The sequence below is a fragment of the Rhipicephalus sanguineus genome, chromosome 9 (assembly GCF_013339695.2).
Source record: "Rhipicephalus sanguineus isolate Rsan-2018 chromosome 9, BIME_Rsan_1.4, whole genome shotgun sequence".
In the NCBI taxonomy this organism is placed as follows: Eukaryota; Metazoa; Arthropoda; class Arachnida; order Ixodida; family Ixodidae; genus Rhipicephalus; species Rhipicephalus sanguineus.
Genome location: NC_051184.2, coordinates 85,690,750 through 85,710,918, shown reverse-complemented (window position 1 = coordinate 85,710,918; position 20,169 = coordinate 85,690,750).

Sequence of the window (20,169 nt, the reverse complement as noted above, 5' to 3'; positions counted from 1 at the left end):
TAGGTGACCACACGCCCCTCCGATGGTTCCAGCCTTGCACAAGTAGTGCGAGCTGACAAGTTTAGTTCATATGCAAAGAAGCTGTTGTTTAGCGCGCACCGCATGAAACGCTCGACAGGCACACCGGCGCTATGACAATCACGGGTTGAACTGAGGCATTTTCCTAATGAACGAGTTTGTACCAGAGTTCGCACGTCAATTAGTTTGGTTGACACGTGCCCGCGGGGAAGATCAGGTCCGCCCACCACGTTTGCACTTGCCGAGAAGCAGTGCTCACGGAGCAACGCCAGCGAGTGGCACAATTGTTCGATGAGCCTAATCGCACAGACTATTCAGACACGCGCGAAAAACTAAAGGTTATATCATCACGTGGCTACGATGTCTCCCATTTAATTTCACCGCTCTCACGACGTGCCACTCACAGCCCTGAAGCAAGCGCCCCTGGTGGCATTTGCGGCGAGAAAGGTTGCTATTTACTTGTCTGTGGAGACATTGTTTCTAACGATTCGTTACTGCAGAAAAACGCCAGGCCTGCGCGGATAGCGCCGCACAGTCGCAGCGAAAGCTTGAAGAGCGGCATGTCTAGAGCGGGTTATCTACTCTCTTGCGGCTATTATTACAAGCACACTAGCAACGTACCCACTATGCCACAAATCATAATTTTCGTGAAGTTGGGAAGCACCCACCACAAAATTATTCGTCATTCTGCGAAGAAGCGAGGTACCTTCTGTAAGGCATCATGTGCACTTTGTTGATGCGATGGTTGATAACGATGAAGCAATATGGCTGAGCCCTTTGTTAGGGGTTGGAAGCTTTAAAAAACCCACTAGTTACGTAATTTGCATTGTGTGACGCCCGGTCGCTTTTGAACTCTCCCACCGCGCTTTATAACATACGTCAACGAGAGAAAGATTGAGACAGAAGGAATTAACATTACTGAGACCTTGAGGAAATGGATCATGGGAGCCTTATGGGCTTCCTTGGCAACCAATAGAAGTCCACTGCTAGGAACCCACTACGCTATAAATCATAATATTTGTTATAAAGTTCCAACGAAAGCAGTTTGCTTTCAGCCATTTTATTTACTTTCGTTCTGGCTTCTTCTACCTCTTCCTCTAGCCTCTTCTTTTCCGTCTTCTCCAACCAGTTCTTTTGGATCACTACATACTCCCAGGCTCCTGTTTCCATCTCTCCGGAGATGGTATGGAAGTATAATTGAGAGACACGCTTCTTCAATCTTGCCGCGAGGTCCCTCGTAATATACTGTCTCCAGTATGCCTTGTTGTTTCGCGATCTTCGTGACGAAGTATGGACCCATAAACGGAGACTTCGAGTCGAGACCTTTGCGCACAAGAATCATGTTTCCAGGCTGCACGTCGGGTATCTCTGATCGATGACGCTTGTCGAAGTTCCTTTTCACCGCTTGGCTATATCGTTGTTTCTTTTCTTCTGGCATAGGTTTTTCCTTGAGAACGATCTTGTCAACTAAACCAAGCTCTTGATCAGCAGGCAACCAGCTTGATTTTCCGAAAGTTGGGGCTGCATCCAAGTCCTGCAGTATAGGAGCCATTGTGATGGGATACAGCCGCCTCCAGAGCACACTTCCACCCGCCTTTGAAGTGTGGGTATAAGGACATAAACATCTTCAAGTCCCTAATCATCCTCTCTGCAAGAGAATTAGCTTCAGGGTGGTATGGTGCAGGGAAACGTAATTTAATACCTCTTTGTTCTGCCCATCGTCGAAGCTTAAGACTTCGAAAAGCTGGTCCATTGTCGGCAACTATAACTTTGACATCCTTGAAGACATAACGGTCCAGGAGTGACATCAATGAATTCGTATCTTCACGGCCGGCCTTAGCAGCAACATAGCGTGTACACTCGTCAACGGCAACCAAGAATGCTTGAGTTTTTCGCACGCCCTCGCCTTTCTTCTTGACTTCCGCAAAGTCGAGGTGAAGTACTTCAAAAGGTACCTTCGAGTACACCGGCATTACCATTTTATTCCCTCGTGGCCTAAACTTTGCTTTGAAGAGCTGGCATTTGTGGCATGTCCTAATGTAGTTAGCGACATCCGCTTTCATGTTCTGCCACGTGAATCTTGCAGTGAGCTCTCTGTACGTCCTCAAAAATCCATCATGTCCTCCAGATTCTGGGCTGTTATGGTACAGCCTCAGAATATCTTGCACTTCTGTCGCCGGCACGTGTACCTTTCCGTTCTTAAATGTCAACCTTCCTGTACCTTCCCACAGCCTTACAAAGTTCACGTGTTCAGCTTCTGTTTCCTGTGATATATGTAGTCTGGACAAGGCATCGGCATCCTGGTGATTTTGTCCAGGGCGATGAGCTACCTCGAAGGTGTACTGTTGGATCTCGCTTGTCCATCGTGCAATTCTGCCCTTTGGCTGTGCGAGATGAAGTAGATAAGTCAAGGCCTGGTTGTCGGTGAACAATTAAAAACATCTGCCTTCCAAGTATGTCCTGAAATATCTCAAGGCCATGACAACTGCCAGAGCTTCTTTCTCTGTGGTGCAGTAATTAACTTGGGCTTTCGTACACTCTAATCACGGTAACGTTTAGGACAGCATAAAAAGACATGTAACCTATAATTTATACATGGCTGTTACAGCAATTTTATCTTTGTGTTTTCTTCATTTCCCTCTCTCATAAAGGTTACATCGACAGTAGCGTGCCAAGTTAAAAGCTAAAGCACCGCGATGAGCATTGTAACCTTTAGATTGTAACTTATATAAGCGCAATGACTCATCCGTCAGGGGACCTACACTATGGAGTGGAAGTTTATTGATCAATGTGCCACATCGCGATCTGTCTTGTTCAAGGCTGGCTTTATCAATTGAACAGCGGATGATGTACACACAGAACGGGTCTTGACAGCAGAAAAGCAAATCACAGAAGCAGCGATTTTACATTGCGGCATACTGAGGCAAGCGATGGTGGGGTATGAACTAAAACTGGAGTTCAATAAGGTGAGCCCGCTTCCAAAACCCGTAATTTATGAAGTGACATCAGGGGCGGCGCCAGTGGGGGGTTTGGGGGGGCTGAAGCCCCCCCAAAATTTCCGCCTGCCCCCCCTTTGCCCCCCAAAAGCAAGCTTAGTCAAAATACAATGCATATGTTCCCAGCCTCCCTGCCCCCCTGAAGGAACCCACTTGTCGTGGGTGCCCCCCCAGTAAAACAATCCTGGCGCCGCCCCTGAGTGACATAATCTGCACAGACATCGGCAGAAACACAAGAACGAAAAACTATCGTATGTTGGTCAAATGTTTGTGCTAAACAACTGATTAAGTAGCTCTTATATCTATTTTGCTTGTAAGCCGCAGAAGTAATTAAAGCCTCCGGGAAGCTTCGCATATGGCGACAAGATAAAGTACTGTGAGCACACGACAACCGACAAAATTAAACTGACGATGCGATCGAAGAACCATCCCGTGGCGCGAGAAAAATATTTTTCCGAGACTCGCAATACAATTTATTCGAATTCGCTGTCGTGTTGTCTAGTTTGTTTCTTTTTTTTTCGCGTTATAATTAACGGATCGTAAAGTGCAGCAAACGTCACGGGACAACATAGCACCAAACACGGTTAACCGTCATCAATTCGCCAACACGGGAGAAAAAGATGCCGCTGAGTTCACAAAACAGCGTGGGACGGGCGCTCCAGTAGAGAGGCCGCGTAGAGAGATCTATGAGCTCGCGGTGAGTAACAAATGTGGCGTCCTCAAGGCGCCGCTTCAACTTTATCGAACCAGGGACGGCGTCATCTCTCCTAGGCTTTGCACAGCTTGAGGTGTATGCCGGGAAGAGCATTCGAATGCGAGGCGGTTGGTGCGGTTGTTGAAGTCGCGTTTGTGCAGTGCTGCTCTTCGTTTCATCGATTTATCCAGGTTTTACACTCCGCGCTTTGTTGACGTGCGTGGTCTATTCGTGTTGTGTACGTGAGTGGCGTGTAACTAGTGATACAGCACGCAAGGACAGTCATTAACGTGCGCGATCCGCCGCAAATCAGCCACGAGGCATTGCAACGGGCACGTTCAGTGGGCTGCGCGGCCGTTGCGACGAGCTGCATTGCTGATTCTTCGCTTGAGACTGGCAATTGTCGAGCGGGTTGCATCCGTTATTACGCTGCCCGAAGACAGTAGTAAATGTGATTTGCAGGTGAGCATTCTCTCTTCAGTACGTTATTTGCTTGTGTACATGTACTTATGTCGCGTGTTTACCTGAATTCATGCTCATGCTTACGCTACTGTACGAGATGCGTCGTGTCATACTTTTATGTTTTAAATAAATCGTGTCATACTTTTATGTAATGCATTGTTATTGGCAGTATTTGCTCTGCGTTTTACATTACAAGATGAGTGTTTGGGCGTATATTATCAAACATCCGACTAAGATCATTCGTTATCATACACGTTTATGTGAGAAGAGATGAAGGACAGAAGTTTAACCCTTCTTGCTGTCGCCGTCTTGGTACCTTCAACACGCTCGATGAAGGCTGCAATCACGGTGTGAAATACTGTAGGCGGCATAAACAAAGTACCCCAGATCAGCTTTGCCCAGACGAGCTCTGCGTGCGCAGTAACTCGCTCCTGTCAATGGCAGTCTGTGCTGTTTGTCATGTCCTTGTCACCGGTACATGATATTTCGTGGCGTCTATACGCAACCTTTCGCCATGCTTCAAACTCGGCTGCGGTAGTTTTAGGTGGACGAGTGAGGGTTTAAGGCGGTAATGCGGGCTAGTTGGTTGTGATCACTGGTGTTCATTTCGGTAGCGCAAAGAAAATTAGACACATTTCAAAAAAAAAAAGCCCTCGTAGAGTGATGTAGCCCGTCGCGCCTGTGCAACGGGTTTTTGTGTTTCCTTGCAGTAAAGTCAGTTGATCTCTAGCGCCCGTCCTGTCTACGTGTCCTCTCTTGTCTTTATAAATTGTTTTGCGCTACCGAAATGAATAAAGCTTTAAGTACACGAAAGACAATGAAATGGCGTTAAGAGTGCGTTTTAAGTGTAGTTTTAAGTGTCTTAAAGGAAATCACAGCATCCTTCCGTGTGTAGCTGAATTTAGCAAACCCGAGGCACTGAGCCGACCGAAGTAAACATTTAATACACACACACACACAAAAGGACGTTTATGACGTGAAAAAAATAAATTGCTAAATCCAGTGCTTTGGCTGAGCACGTTTCAGGGGACACGCAATCGACTGGGGGAAGGCACGTGCTCGCGCTAGAGAAAAATGACTGTCACGACGTCTTTATCTCGAGTCGCTCTTGATACCGACTACTCCGTGTGTGTGAGTGCGTACGTGTGTGTGTGTGTGCTCGTGCGCGCGTGTGTGTATGCGCTCGCGCGCGTGTGTGTGTGTGTGCTCGCGCGCGCGCGTGTGTTTGTGTGTGCTCGCGTGTGTGCGTTTGCGCTCGCGCGTGCGTGTGTGCTCGTGCGCGTGTGTTTGCTCGCGTGTGTGCTCGTGCGCGCGTGTGTGTGTGCGCGCACGTGTGTGCTCGTGCGCGTGTGCGTGTGTACTCGCGTGTGTGTGTGTGTGTGCTCGCGTGTGGGTGTGTGTGCTCGTGCGTGTGTGTGTGTGTGTGTGCGCGCGCGTGTGTTTGCTCGCGTGTGTGCTCGTGCGCGCGCGTGTGTGTGTGTGCTCGCGCGTGCGTGTGTGCTCGCGTGTGTGCGCGCGCGTGCGTGTGTGTATGTGTGTGCGCGCGTGTGTGTATGTGTGTGCGCGCGTGTGTGTGCGCGTGCGTGTGTGTGTGTATGTGTGTGTGTGTGTGCTTTTCGCTTTAGTCGGCTCAGTGCCTCGGGTTTTCAACGTCACCACGTATCAACCCAACCAGACGGGCTTCCGTCAGACTTCAAACTTCTGCGTCTTGACCTAACTTGAAACCTTACCACAAATATATGCTGAAGTCATCTTCATTCCATAGTTGCACTCATACAGATCACAATGTACGGCATTCAAAATTCAGATAATTCATGCTCATACGCTGCTGTAAGAGTTGGGTCGAGTCAGAAAAATAGCCCCGCCACGGTGGTCTAGTGGTTATGGCGCTCGACTGCTGACCCGAAGGTCGCGGGATCGAATCCCGGCCGCGGCGGCTGCATTTTCGATGGAGGCGAAAATGTGTGAGTCCCGTGTACTTAGATTTAGGTGCACGTTAAAGAACCCCAGGTGGTCGAAATTTCCGGAGCCCTCCACTACGGCGTCTCTCATAATCATATCGTGGTTTTGGGACGTTAAACCCCAGATATTATTATTATTATTATTATTCTTGAGTCAGAAAAATAAATTGTCATGCTTTTACGCATTGTTGCCGGCAGTATTTGCTCTGCGTCACTCGATTACGTATAACTGCTTCGCTATGAAAACGGGGCAGCTGAGAATATGTTACGCGATAAGCGATACGCTGTGGCTTAGCGATTTTTCAGATAGCACGTATGCCAGCAATCGTGCGACGTAGGAGTTCAAAGGGGGACATGGTCAGTGTGGTTGGTATGTCTTTCGATGTCCTTAGTTCCTTGGAGATAAAAATTTGTTCTCTGGCACTGAGATAACTTTTTTTGTGTTCTCATTCTGTTCTAGGGTGCAAGCAACGTGTCATTGTGGTTTAAAAAAATGAATCAGTATACATGTGATTTAACTGTCAAAGCCGGAATGTTTAAAGGTACGTAGACAACACAAATGATTTTTTCCCGCCATATTAAATGTGTTCCGTTGGAAATGTTTACAGCATACATCCCGCCCAAGGCATGCTGGGATGATCTCCTATCAGGCACCTTGGAAACTTCCAGACGCCGATATGCCTTACGTTTGGTGCGGCCGAGGTTATGGACTGTCAAGTGGAATATGCCCCTTGAGGAAAACAATTAGGTACGAGCATATTCAAGCTCCACGTGAAATGCCAAGTATGGTCACTGAAAAATGTAAATTGCAATGTTTCTGTTTCTAATCACCTGCTGTCGTGTTTCTGCTACTAAATTGTTACTTACATTATTGTATTGCTGACTCTTGTGCTAAACAGAAGTAAATTGCATTTGGGATTAACGTGCGTTTTCAAATAAGATTTTTGTTTTCCGATAAACGTATTGCACAGGATGGTAGATTTGAGGAACGCTTATGTATTGGTCAAGTAACAGCCTTTTTTTTTGGGGGGGGGGGGGGTTGGAGTATGTGTTGCACATTACGTGCTATCGGCAGTTGTGTGCAAAGTGGCAGTAACCGTTGGAATAGTGCAAAATAACGGTCCTCTCCATTTAGGATCGACTGTCCAGCGAGGAGATTGCGGAATCAGCAACTGACATATTGACTGATGAAAGATGATGGTGCGTGCAGCAAGAGAGGGTTTGACTGCAGATCCTGACCACCTGCTCCTGTAAATTTGTACCAACCACAGGCGAAAACAAGAAGAAACGCTTTGAATACCTGCGGTCTTCTATCAGCGAGACAAGTCCCTGAAGCTATAAATCACTAAACTTTGATGTATTCTGCTATGGAGGTATAAAGCAATGAAATATGAATTCTTTTCGAATGGTGCATGTTTTTTTTTTTTCTTCAGAAAATTTCTTGTGAATACGCACAACCCGAGCAACAAAAGTAAAGGACTGACAATCACCCTCTTTTTGGCTGCCCTCTGGGTTTCAGCTGTCCTGCAGTACCAGCATTTATGGTATGCCGCACACACTAGTGTACTTAAGGAGAAGCACGACGCCGATCACGTATTATTTGCAGGGGGCTCCACTCAGTATAACAGCTCTACCCGTGGCCCACCCACCCAGATGTCGCCTAACAAAGGGTATGTGCCTCTTTTTTCTTTCGATCTTCTTTCTGCGACACATTTCGGACACGCATGATCGGCCCAGCCAAATGTCGTCTAGCAAGAGAAGCCAGGCTCTTCCTTTAGGGCTTCTTTCTGTGCACGCCTAACCTTTTGTACTTCTTTCTGCGGCTTTATTATGCAGCGTACAAATATGTACACAAAGTAATGAGAACTTTCACGGCGGTGTCTTATGGCCTGCCCTGTCCTGAATACACACACTGGAGCTTTGGAATAATTCTGGTACATGTCTGCATAGATCACGACAGTTGCGGTGTCCGTGGCAAGAGATGTACGCTTCCCTAATCGCAAGAAAAAACGCAAAACGATTTCCTTTTGAGTTGGCTTAGAGCTTGCATACATCATAACGTCACACGTTCGCCCACAAGCATCACGTCGTTCAAATGCGGTCTGCCACTAAAACGATAATTAAGAAGAGCAGGTGATTGACAGATATTCTTAATCATGAGTTGTGCCATGTGTATCAGACAAGTACCCTCTCTTGATCCAATTACGTAGATGCTTAAGTACGTAAAACTGACTTAACGTGGCGTATGGCGAGTGGTCTGTATATCAATTTTGAATATACTCTAGGCCGTGAGGAGCAGTGTTAATTCTCCGCGCACTTCTTTACCGCCTTCAGCAGCTTCCCTGCTTTGTCAACTTCCCATTTTGTCAGTATCCACGTTTCCATTGCTGATCCCACATTTGAAGGTGAACAAAATCGCAAATAGCCCTGTAACAAATAGGCGGCTGGTATTTATTATCGGATATCACATGCATAGTTTGATAAGCACGAATAACACAGTCAATGAAAGTGCACGAGCAGCAGAAAAATAGTTAAGTGTTATAATCACGCCAGCCTATGCTTAAACTGCATAGAAGTTGGACCAAGAGAGGATGGCCTGACACGTATACCACGATACTGTTATAAAATCTCTGGTCTTCACTGATATTGACGGGTCGACCACATTTTATTAATAATCGCGGTTCATCATTGCTGTAGTGTATGCAAACTCCAAGTCGCCTCGAATATGCGAATGTTTTGTTAGCTGCCTCTTCTAATGAGCGAAGGCGACGCGTTTGGCCTCGGTCACCGCAACTGTCACGTTCTATAAGCAGTCATGCACTTGATTTATTACAATGCGCCATCGCGTGTGTTCCGAGAAGCACCTTCCATGTGACACCTTCCGCAAAGGTTCGCATTTCTTAGCGCACGTATATGGACGGTGTATTAAAACCGCACAAGGAAGCGCGGAAAAAAACACGAGGCATGCGCAGCACGAAGTGCGAAAGAGTGGAAGGCTGTGCTTCCGTTGCTCTGGCACAACTGGCTGATCCATGTGATGAGCGTAACCTCCTGGAATGCGTCGAAGAAAGAAGAGCGAAGGAAAGAAGAGGCGCAGAGCGGTGGCCGTATAAAATCTCCTGCAAGCCGTTTTGTGTAAACACTATACCGTGTACTGTACAACGTAACCTCTATTTTTACGTGATGTGGCCGTATAAAATCTCCTGCAAGCCGTTTTGTGTAAACAGTATACCGTGTACTGTACAACGTAACCTCTATTTTTACGTGATGTGGCCGTATAAAATCTCCTGCAAGCCGTTTTGTGTAAACAGTATACCATGTACTGTACAACGTAACCTCTATTTTTACGTGAGAATGCTCGATACTGTGAAGGGGTACTAAAGGTTACTAGATAACTTCTATTTTATAAGTACACAAATTTGTGAAAATGTGCACCTTTAGTAAACGTTACCGTGCTTAGAGTGTAAACGTGTACGAAAAATAACCGATTACTTGTAGTTGTCGGGACGCGGGCTCCTTGTCATCTCTTTGGTAAAGAACAGCTCCAGTTCCGTAGTGTGAAGCATCAGTGTAGAGCTCGAAGGGTAACGTGAAACCCGGCAGCGTTAGCAAAGGGTCAGAAGAAATGATTGTAATCAGTTCCAAATAGGCTCGTTCACATTCGTCAGACCACATGAACGGGACGCCTTTCTGGGTCAAGGTGGTGAGACACTTCGTCTTTTTAGCGTAGTCTTTTATAAAGACCTAAAAACACACGAAGGGAATGAACGTCATGGGGCTTTGCAAGAGACCTGATCCGCTGCACACTTTCTTCCTTGGTACTCTTTACTTGCGGTCAAAGCGCCTGCCGAGAAATACTACGGTCCGGCAAAAGAACTCACTCTTCTTTGCATTAATCTTTAGTTGTGCATCACTGAGCGCTTGCAGCACTGCCGACAGGTGGATCGCATGGTCGTCTCTGGTCCTTGAATAAACTAAGATGTCGTCGACGTACACATTACAAAACTTCCCAATCAAATCTTTCAGTACAGAGTTCATCATTTTCTGGGAAAAGGCACCTGAATTCTTTCACCCAAATGGGAGCCGGTTGTATTCGTACACATCAAATGGTGTAACGAACGCCGTAATCTTCTTCGTGTCTTCCCTCAGAGGTACCTGCCAATATCCTTTACACAAGTCTATTCTGGAGAACCATTCACACCCGCCGGTCTCATCAATTATCTCATCGATTCCTGGCATTGGGAAACAGATCTGTCTGCTGGTTGATGAGTCTGTAATCTGTGCATAACCGGAAAGATCCATCCTCTTTAGGCACGATCGTAACTGGTGACGCAAACGAAGACGTGGATGGTCGAATGATGCCCGCGTCTAGCATGCCTTGAAGCTCCTGTCTTAACCAAGTCTTCTTCTCGTGACTCAAGGCATATGGCTTCTTTCTTACGACGTTTTTGTCGCGTAGTTCGAAGGGAACTTCGATTGCTGTGGTAGCTGTGGGATAAGTGCCAACAGAAATGAGCTCCGCGTACTTCGACGTGACTTCGTCGGCACACTTTACAATTTTAGGATGCGTTCCTCTAATATGAGAGCAACTTTCGACATTGTCAGTTGTTATGACATCGTTCCACAGTATATTTATCTTCATAAGTTTCATGTCGGGTCGGGACAGAAGAAAATCAAAATTAACACCCGACCTTACGAGGCTTTTCACCCGTACTGACCGGCCTCTGAAGTGAACTTCTACCTCGGTCCATTTCGTGAACTCCCTGCAGGTTCCGTCAAAGCTACACACCCTGATTGGTTTTCCTGGACAGATGTCATCTTTAGGTACCATCTCCTCGTTAATCAGGCTCACTGAAGCAACCGTGTCGATCAGCGCTGAAATGTTGGAGCCATTGACAACCATCTCAGCGAAGAGAATGTTTGGGCTTACAATAAAAACGGTCTCTCGCTCCACTAAATGCCCCTGCAAACAATTATGCGACGATTCTCCGAGTGATGTGTCAGTCTCATAGAATTTAAGTGACGGCTTATCTGTCACGCAATTCGCGTGCGGGAAGACACCTTTTCTAAAGGATCCTGCTTCATTTGGTTGCGGTGGTGGATCTTTCAACCCGATTGCATCTGTAGAGTCAGAACTAATGTACTTCAAACCATGAAGCAGCTCCTCAGACGTTACTGGTGCCTTGAGTTCCATTTGCCTTCGACTTCCTTTCTTCATTCCCTGTATTATGAGTGGTACGATGTATGATTCTGGAAGGCTCGGATCGGCGTTATACAGCAATTGTTGTTTTACGAAGAAATAGTCGACTACGTTCTCACTGTTTTGTTCATGCTTGAGGGCTTTATCCCATAATTCTACTGCGTTCTTTCTGAAGGCATTGACACAGCTGCCCTTCCATGACTGCCATGAATCTTCTTTGTGTTGGGCAAAACGCAAGTCAAACCATTGTTTGGCATTTCCAGAAAGGCATGCTTGCATATTTCGTATTTTGTCACAGTCCGTGTGCCAATGATTCTGCTCACATGCACATTCGAATGCGTTCAGCCAATAATCTACACCGGAACTGCCGTCAAAGATGTCCGGGTTTACTTTCATGTGACGAGTCCTGTCTGATGCCAGAACCGCCAAGAGTGCTTGCTGGTGCTGTAGTTGCTGCTTTTGCAACCAAGTGAACTGAGCAAGAACGTTCGACCAGCTTGACGTATCTGTAATTGCATCAGAATGGCTCGCCAGTTGCTCCTTAATGGTGTCTTGCTTTTTCCAGGCTTCGAACTCCGAAAAAGGCATATTTACCTTCACAGTACCTCTGGCGATGACGTCGCTGATTGGCTCGTTGGCAATGGTGGCGATGGACTCAATTCGGCCAGGTGTTTTCATCTCTTCTGGCGCCGCAACGAAGTTCTCGCCGTCTAGCTTGTAGCCTGCGATCAGTGGCTCGCCGTCCCGCTGTGTGAGGTAGAAGGTCACCCACATGTTCCGGATCCTGTCAAAGGCTGCGCCAAACATAAAGTTCCAACGAAAGCAGTTTGCTTTCAGCCATTTTATTTACTTTCGTTCTGGCTTCTTCTACCTCTTCCTCTAGCCTCTTCTTTTCCGTCTTCTCCAACCAGTTCTTTTGGATCACTACATTTGTTAAGACGGAAAGCAGCCACTGTGCAATTTTTCGTCATTCTGCAGAGAACCATAGTACCCGCTAAATACCTGTAAGACATTGTGTTCACTTTGTTGGTGATGTGGCTGATGACTATGAAGGATAATGGCAGATGCCTTTGTATTAGGTTGGAAGCATTGCACGACGCTCTCGTTGCGCAGTTCGCGTTGTGTGTCGCCTGGTTACAGGATTCGCGTTGTGTAACTCCCGTTTGTTGTTTTACTGTTCTACCACACTACATTACATATCTTAATGTGGTTCCTTCCCGCCATGAAGCATCTAAAGGGTTATTTTGCAAAGCATATTCAAGAACCGGCATGGCTCTGAGATAGAACAGTGGGCTCACACGCAGAGGGCCCAGGTTCGAACCTCGTTCCATTCCGGATATTAAATGCGGAGCATTTCTTAGCCGCACCTGCGGCGTCGGCCGCTGTCCACATCCCCACTGCGCATGCTCGGCTCGTCTCATGCCGGCAGCAAGCCTCTCCTCTCCCTCCCTCACATGCTCGGCTCGTCTCATGCCGGCAGCAGGCCTCTCCTCCCCCTCCCTCCCTCCCTCCTCTCCGTCCCTCCCTCATCTCGATCGAACGCGGGAGGTGTGTATATAAGTGGCGGAGCACTCGTTTGGAATTCAGTCAAGGGCGTCTTTACTTGGATTTCGCTTGACTTGACGCTTTGCTTGACTCGAGTAGATGCGATGGAAGCAACAGTACCTTCAATCAGCGTCCCACCACTCGTTGAAGGCCACGTTACCCCACCCTCACCATCGTCGGCGTCAACAACAGCAAGCAACGCAGAAGACAAGGTTGCGAAGAGACGAGTATACGACGCTGAACGCAAGCGTTTTAAGCGAGCTGCGGACCCGGAACTTTATGCACGAGAAGCACCTGCGAAACGGCAACGACGGGCTGTGGATCCTGAACGTCGTGCTCGAGAAGCAGCGACCGTTCGTGAACGTGGAGCAGCGGATCCATCACTCGGGTAGCGGGACGGTTCTGCGAAACGCCATTACAAAACATTCACGCGATGCCCCCACCACTCTGCGACGCATTTACTCGAGTTCCCCCCCGTGGGAAGATGCGGGGGTAATTTTTTTTCTTATTTCGTATTTTTCCTTATTTCGAGCGATAGTGGTTACGGACACCGGCGGCTGCGGCGGACAACTACGGCGCCAAAAACGGCCCTTGTTGTGATCTCATAACAACTTTCGCTGTACAAACGCCAGGCCTGCGCGGAAAGCGCAGCACAGTCACAGCGAAATCTGGAAGAGCGGCATTTCTAGAGCTCGTAGTAAACTCTCTTGGGGCTACTAATACAAGTGCACTAGCAAGCTACCCACTAAGCCATAAATCACATTATTTGTGATTTTGTTGAACTTTATTGAGACCCTGAGGAAATGGACCGTGGGCTTATGGGCTTCCTTGGCAACTAATACAAGTGCACTTGCGAGGAACCCACTACGCTATAACTCATCATAATTTCTGTGAAGCAGGGCGGCAGCCACTATACCATTTTCCGTCATTCAACGGAGAGCCGTGTCACCCGCTAAAAACATGTAGGGCATTACGCGCACTTTGTTGATGTGCCTGATGACGATGAAGAATTATGGCAGACCATTTTGTAATGGGTTGGAAGCATTCAGCAACCTATTCGTTGCGTATTTCTCATTGGGTGAGGCCTGGTTACGGAATTCACGCCGTGTGACGCCTGTTCGCTATTTCACTCTTCTATTACGCTATATTACAGAGTAGTGTGGTTCCTTCCGGACATGAAACCCGTATAGTGTCTTTTTGCCAGGCAGTTTGAGGCACCGGCATGGCTCTGAGGTAGAACACAGGGCTTCCACGCAGAGGGCCCATGTTCGAACCCCATTCTATCCTGGAAATGTTTTCTTATTTCGTTTTTTTCTTACTTCGCGCGATAGTGGCGCACAAATACGGCGCCAAAAACGGCCGTTGAAATGATCTCATAACAGCTTTCGCTGTAAAATCTTACGGCCTGCAATGTAAGCATCTCTAACCTGTCGATTTATTTATCTGTAATATTCGATACAAGCGAAATGAGCTGCACGAAAGTGCCGCGTGTGCGCCCCTGTTGCCTTCGAGAGTGGACAGTTCCATGTTGCTAGTGGAACGAAAGTCTTTGCCCCAAGAAGGGCAAACGTCCACGAATGCGTCTGTGGTGGGCGCGATGTTCAGTTGGTAAAAAGTTGGCGCGACAATCACGCTGACGTTTCTGCATTATTGTAACGTCGACTGAGGGGCGGCGCACACTCGTTCACACTCATTGCTCCTTCCGAAACCCCGCAAAGGCGGCCCATGCGTTTGTTACGACATGCTCGTTGTTGTAGCCATTTTTATAAACGCTGGTATAGCGCGCTGCGCGCTATCTTCCTATCATGACCGCCATAGTGTGACCTGGGAGCAAACTTATGTTCCCGAGAAGCTCAGGCCATCCTGTATAGCATGGCTGTAGACCAATTCGTGCGGTGTCACCATTGTCTTTCCTTGTACTCCCGTGTTGTATGCTATGGTCACGTGCAGAATGATCGCATCCCACTTCTTGTGTTCGCCGTCGAAGTAATGGCAGCATGTCGGTGACGGTCGTCTTTAAATGCTCGACGAGGTCACGTGTCGGTGAGTGGTAGGCAGTGGTCCCACGGTGCCTTGTCTGGCGGTAGCTCAGCATCACCTGAGTTAGGTACGCAGTTAATTGTACCTGGGTAGGTGTTGAAAACATCTGGGGCATCATTATGTAGGACGATGTACTTAAACAAGAACTTGGCTACACGGTGGCTCTGCCTTTGGGCACTGCCCATGTTTTGGCGTAGCGGGTGGCGTAGTCGGTAGCTACGATGGTCCACTTATTTCCGCAAATCCATCCCTAATTGCTGGAACGGTCGGTGGTGGGTTGCAGATGTCCGGCTCATCTAGTCGGCGTTGTCCTCCGTCGCTGACAGTCTCGTTCAGGCTTGCATACCTTCGAAGCAACGTCGGTCTTGTTTTCAAGGTATTTCAGAAGTCCTCTGAGCTCCGAGTTGGATCGCTCTCGTTGAGCGTAGTCGTCGGCACCTATGGTTCTCAAGAAGCAGCCATCGCTCTGGTCATCCTGCGGATGAGGGTGGACGGGGGGCGCGAGAGAGGCAGTCACCGTCAGATTGCTTTCGTCCAGACTTTTAAAGACAGTAATAGCGAATTCTTAATTTCGCAGACTCCATTATTCGAGGCAACTTGAAGAGTTATTCGAGTTATCTGACCAACACAAGTCACTGCCAACTTTAAAGGACCTGCCCTGCAAGTAGGGGCGAAACTTTAAAGTACTACATGTAACAGAGGTGATGGCAATGCCCTTATTTTCTGTGGTGGAGTGGTTGGCTTCAGCCCTAGATAGCGACTGGCTAGCGCAACTGACATCGCTTTCCAGTCAGTCAGGGCTCCGCACAACGACAGCGCCGAGTCCTATGCCGCTTGCTTCCGCGTGGATTTTCGCATTGGCGTATTCGTTGAAATGCGGAAACATCGGAGGCGACTGCAGGCGTCGTGCCAGTTCTTGAAAGGCTTCGAAATACACCATTTCCCACATGAATGCCACGCTAGTCTTCGTGAGGTGCGGTGCTGGCTCGTTGATCCATGAAAAGTTTTTCACGACCAGGCGTGCATAATAGCGCAGAAGCCGATAAACCTGCCCACGGCTTTCTTGTCGACGGGTAGCCGAAAGGCAGCCATGGGAGCTGTTTTACGCGGGTGTGGGCGAACTTCAGATTTGCTAATTACGTGGCAGAAACACAAGAGCTCATCACACGCGATGCGTCACTTTTGTAGCTTCAGCGTTAGCCCGGATGCCTTGATTGCATGAAGTACGGCTTCAAGGTCGCGGTGATGTTCATCGAAGTATAAGGCAAACGCAACGACCTCGTGCAAGTGCAAGACGTAAGTCTGCCACCTCTGGCCTGCCAGTTCTGTATCCATAACGCGTTGAAAATGCACCGGTGCAGAGCAAAGAACATAAGATATGACTTCGAATTCGAACAGGCAGTCTGGTGTCATAAAGCCTGTCTTCTCTCAGGCTCTTTTTAGACCTTGCTTTGTGGTAGTCGGTCTTGAGCTCCATTGATGAGACGTACTTCGGTTTGTGTATTTGATGCAGGACGTCGTCAATCCACAGGAAGGTAAGATGTCTGTCTGCAGGATTGTGTTCAGGCTACAACAATAGACGCAGAAACGTTATGTAGTATCTGTCGTCTTCACTAACACCACGGGAGACGCCAACGGACTCTGAGACTGCTGGATGACGTCGCCATGTAGCATTTCGCCGACTTGTTTCTTGACAGTCTCGCGTTCTCGAGTGAAAACCCGATACGTGCTCTGACGAATTGGTGAGGAATTTTCTTTTGTTATTGTGCTATGTTTTCCGATTGTTGTCTTTTAGATTCCACATCACGAGAAGAAATCCTTGAATTACAGAAGAAGAGCTTTGACCTGGTCTTTCTCGCGCTTCGGAAGGCTCGGATTGATGTCGAAATGTGGTTAAATACCTCGATTCGTAGACACTGGTTCGGTGGCGTCGAATAGGGCTAAATCTTTCTGGGATCCCCGAATTCGCCCATGTAGGCGATCGTCAAACCATTGTTGAGGTGCCTGTATTCATGGCTGAAGTTCGTCAGCATTACATTAGCTTTTCCGTCACCGAGTTCGGCTATGCGCATTGCGACGCAGATCTGACGGTTGAAAGAGCCGGCACTGGTCGCCCTCGATGACGCCTTTTATGTCTGTTGGTTATTCGGTGCCGGCAGAAAAAATGACGCTGGAGAGAGGCGGAACGGTGACCTCCTCTTCTGTAACATTCAAGGCATGGTGACCGATTTTCCTATCCGGCAGGATAACATTCTCCGCGGAAAGCGCTAACGACTGGGATCTTAAGTCAGTCACTGCACCGTGCTGACTTAGCAAATAAATGCCTAGAATGTGATCCACGAACAGTGCTGTAGGACAACAAATCACGCCGAAAACGACTGGCCATCAATCGTGATTCCTGCCATGCCGATTTCAGTCGGCGTTTTGAGTGGCCCGCAGCTGCCTTGATTGCAGGTTCTTCCCAAGCGGTCTTTACTTTTTTCAGCTTGGTGGCGAACGGGTCATTGATGATGGAGTAGCCGGCTCCGATGTCGAGCAGTGCGGTGACGTGGCCGCCATCAATAAGCAGATCGAGGTCGGTAATTCGTCGTCGTGCGTTACGTGTTGGATGTGTCGTCGGATCCAGGCTGCATCGACTAACTCTGATGCTGCTACGTCGTGTCGTCAGGTCTAGTTGTGGCGGAGTAGTACTCTCAAGAAGGAGCGGTCCCATGGTCGGCGAGCTCATATATGATGATTCATGAATTGTCGCTACGGCGGCGATGGATCTTCCGCATTCTTTCATACAGCAGCCATACCTCCATCGGTGCTACACACTTCGCAGCGCAGAAAAAACAGACACAAAGGAAACGACACCAGACAACATACGAGCGCTGCGAAATGGTTAAGATTATCAACCAACACGCCAAATTCTCCACACTTCTAAACTCCATCGGTGGCTGCCCTTTGTTTTCCGCATAAGAACTGGTACACCGGCAGTGATAGGGCCGGTGTACCGCCAGATGCTGTTGAGGTGTAGCGGCCGAGCGAAGGTAAACAAGATGGTAATCGTCATTCCCACTAATGTAGTCGGCGATGTCTCGACGCCGTTCATGTGGCTGTGGACGCGGCGCGTTCACGTCGACACCATGCAGTCCCATTCGACGGACCTGGAGCGGCGGCTCCTGTAGCTGGCTTCTCCGCACTGCTAGCTGAAGGGACGATTGTCGGAGGTACGCCAGACGTCAGTCTTTCTCGGTGCATAATGCTGGTTGTCAAGTGGGCGACATGGCTTCGGTGATGGCGGCGGTGTCTCCCGACGGAACTACAGCGGTGCGCCGTCTTCACGTTAACGCGGAGGGTGATCATGACGACGAACTGCAGCGGCATAGCTGATATCTCGCGGCTGCGGCTGTAATGGCTGAGGAACACGATGTTACTGATGGATTTTCTGGCACACTACTTCAGCAATCGACATCACCTCAGGCTGTGGAAGAGAGAGATTCCTTAACCCTTCTCGCCCGATACCTCGTATGATTTCGTGCACGTCGTCAGAGCGTAGGGCTTGAACAGCTGCGCTGTCTGGAACCAGGCGAGGATTATATTTTCGGATGCGGATTTCAAGCATCTTTTCAGCCATCGACATTTCAGAGACACGTTCTTGGAAGATGTTTGCAGCATTCCACGTCAGTCCCGCGAAGACCTCCTACTTGACTGACTACTCACATGAGGAAGCGAACTTTATTTCGGGCATGGCAGGATCTGTGTGCCGCAACAGTCTGGTCATTTCTTCCCCGAAGAGTGCCACGTTTTCGGTGGCCACTACGCACGAGTTCGAACAGTGCCTCGGCCCTCTCCCTGCGGACGACACTCATGACCGTGGCCCATGATGTCAGGGTTCGCTCTTAGTTCTCGAAAACATCCCATGATGTCACGTTTCGCTCTTAGTTCTCGAACCATGTCCTAGCTTCGTCTTCCAAGGTGAAGTAGACATACCGTAGCATGTCTTCGCTGCTTCAGGTATTCAAAACGGCCACACGGTTGTACGCTTCGAACCAGCTTCACGGGTCTTCAGATAACAATCCCTGTAAGGTTGGCACAGTAGCTGTCTTCACTGCGGCAGTCGAGGTCATGGCGTTGGTCTTCCGGGTCTTATCATGCCCCGGCCCTACTCATGTGGTAGACCTTGTTGCCTGTGGATAACTCGCTGGTCGGGGTTGGCGCTGGTGTCTTTTTCGCGACTAGGTCTGGATTCACGGCTTGACGGGGCTTCCTGAACATGGAGGAACCGCACGTCCACCAGATATAACGTGGTCGCCACGTTGAAGAAGGCGGACGTCAGTGCCGTAGAAGAAGCAATCATTTATTCGAGTGAACTTGAGCCCAGAAAATGAAAGGACAAAGTGCCAGCAATTGACATTGTAAACTGATAGCGGCGAGTATAGTCGTCGGCCGTAGAGTAATCTGCCAAGTGGTAAAGCGCGTCGGTATTTACACATGTGCTATCGTAGATTCTATCGTTACCGCTACGTGGCCGCACAAGTTCCAGCATAAACTCTAATGTTCACATTGTGCACGTAATCTTATCATAATGTTCTAAAATAATCTGGAAGGTTCCTAGTCGTTCAGGCGTGGTTTGCGCAAGGCGGTAAACAGAAAAAAAAGGAGGGCACAGAAAAAAAAAGGAGAGCGCGTGGCATTATGAAACACTTTACTCCTCAAGGTGCCGTACTATCTCCTACCCTATTCAATATGGCTATGGCCCCTCTTGCCTCCCAACTATCCGAAATTCCTGACCTCCATCATATTTTTTATGCCGACGATATCACTCTCTGGTGTACGTCTGGATCTCCCGGACAAGTGCAGGATACTTTGCAGCGTGGCCTAGATCTTATCGCTTCCTTTCTTTCCACTGCTGGCCTGTCTCCTGCTCCAGAGAAATCTGAGCTGCTTTTGCTCAATCGCTCCGCTTACCAGCGCTCCCACAATGATCTCATCTCCCTGCATCTTTCTGGCTCTCCCATTCCTACCGTTCAACAATGCAAAGTTCTTGGCTTCCCTTTGCATGCGGCCAAGAACGCGCAGGCCCTCCATCACGCTGTCAGGACCTGCCACTCGGTAACTCACCTCCTGCGGCGCGTTGTCACTCGACAGTCGGGTCTCCACGAGGCTCATGCATGCCGTGTTGCCCATGCGCTCGCCCTCAACAAGTTCCTGTATTTTATACCTTACGTTCAATTTACCCAAACCCAACTTAACACTCTCGAAAGAGCT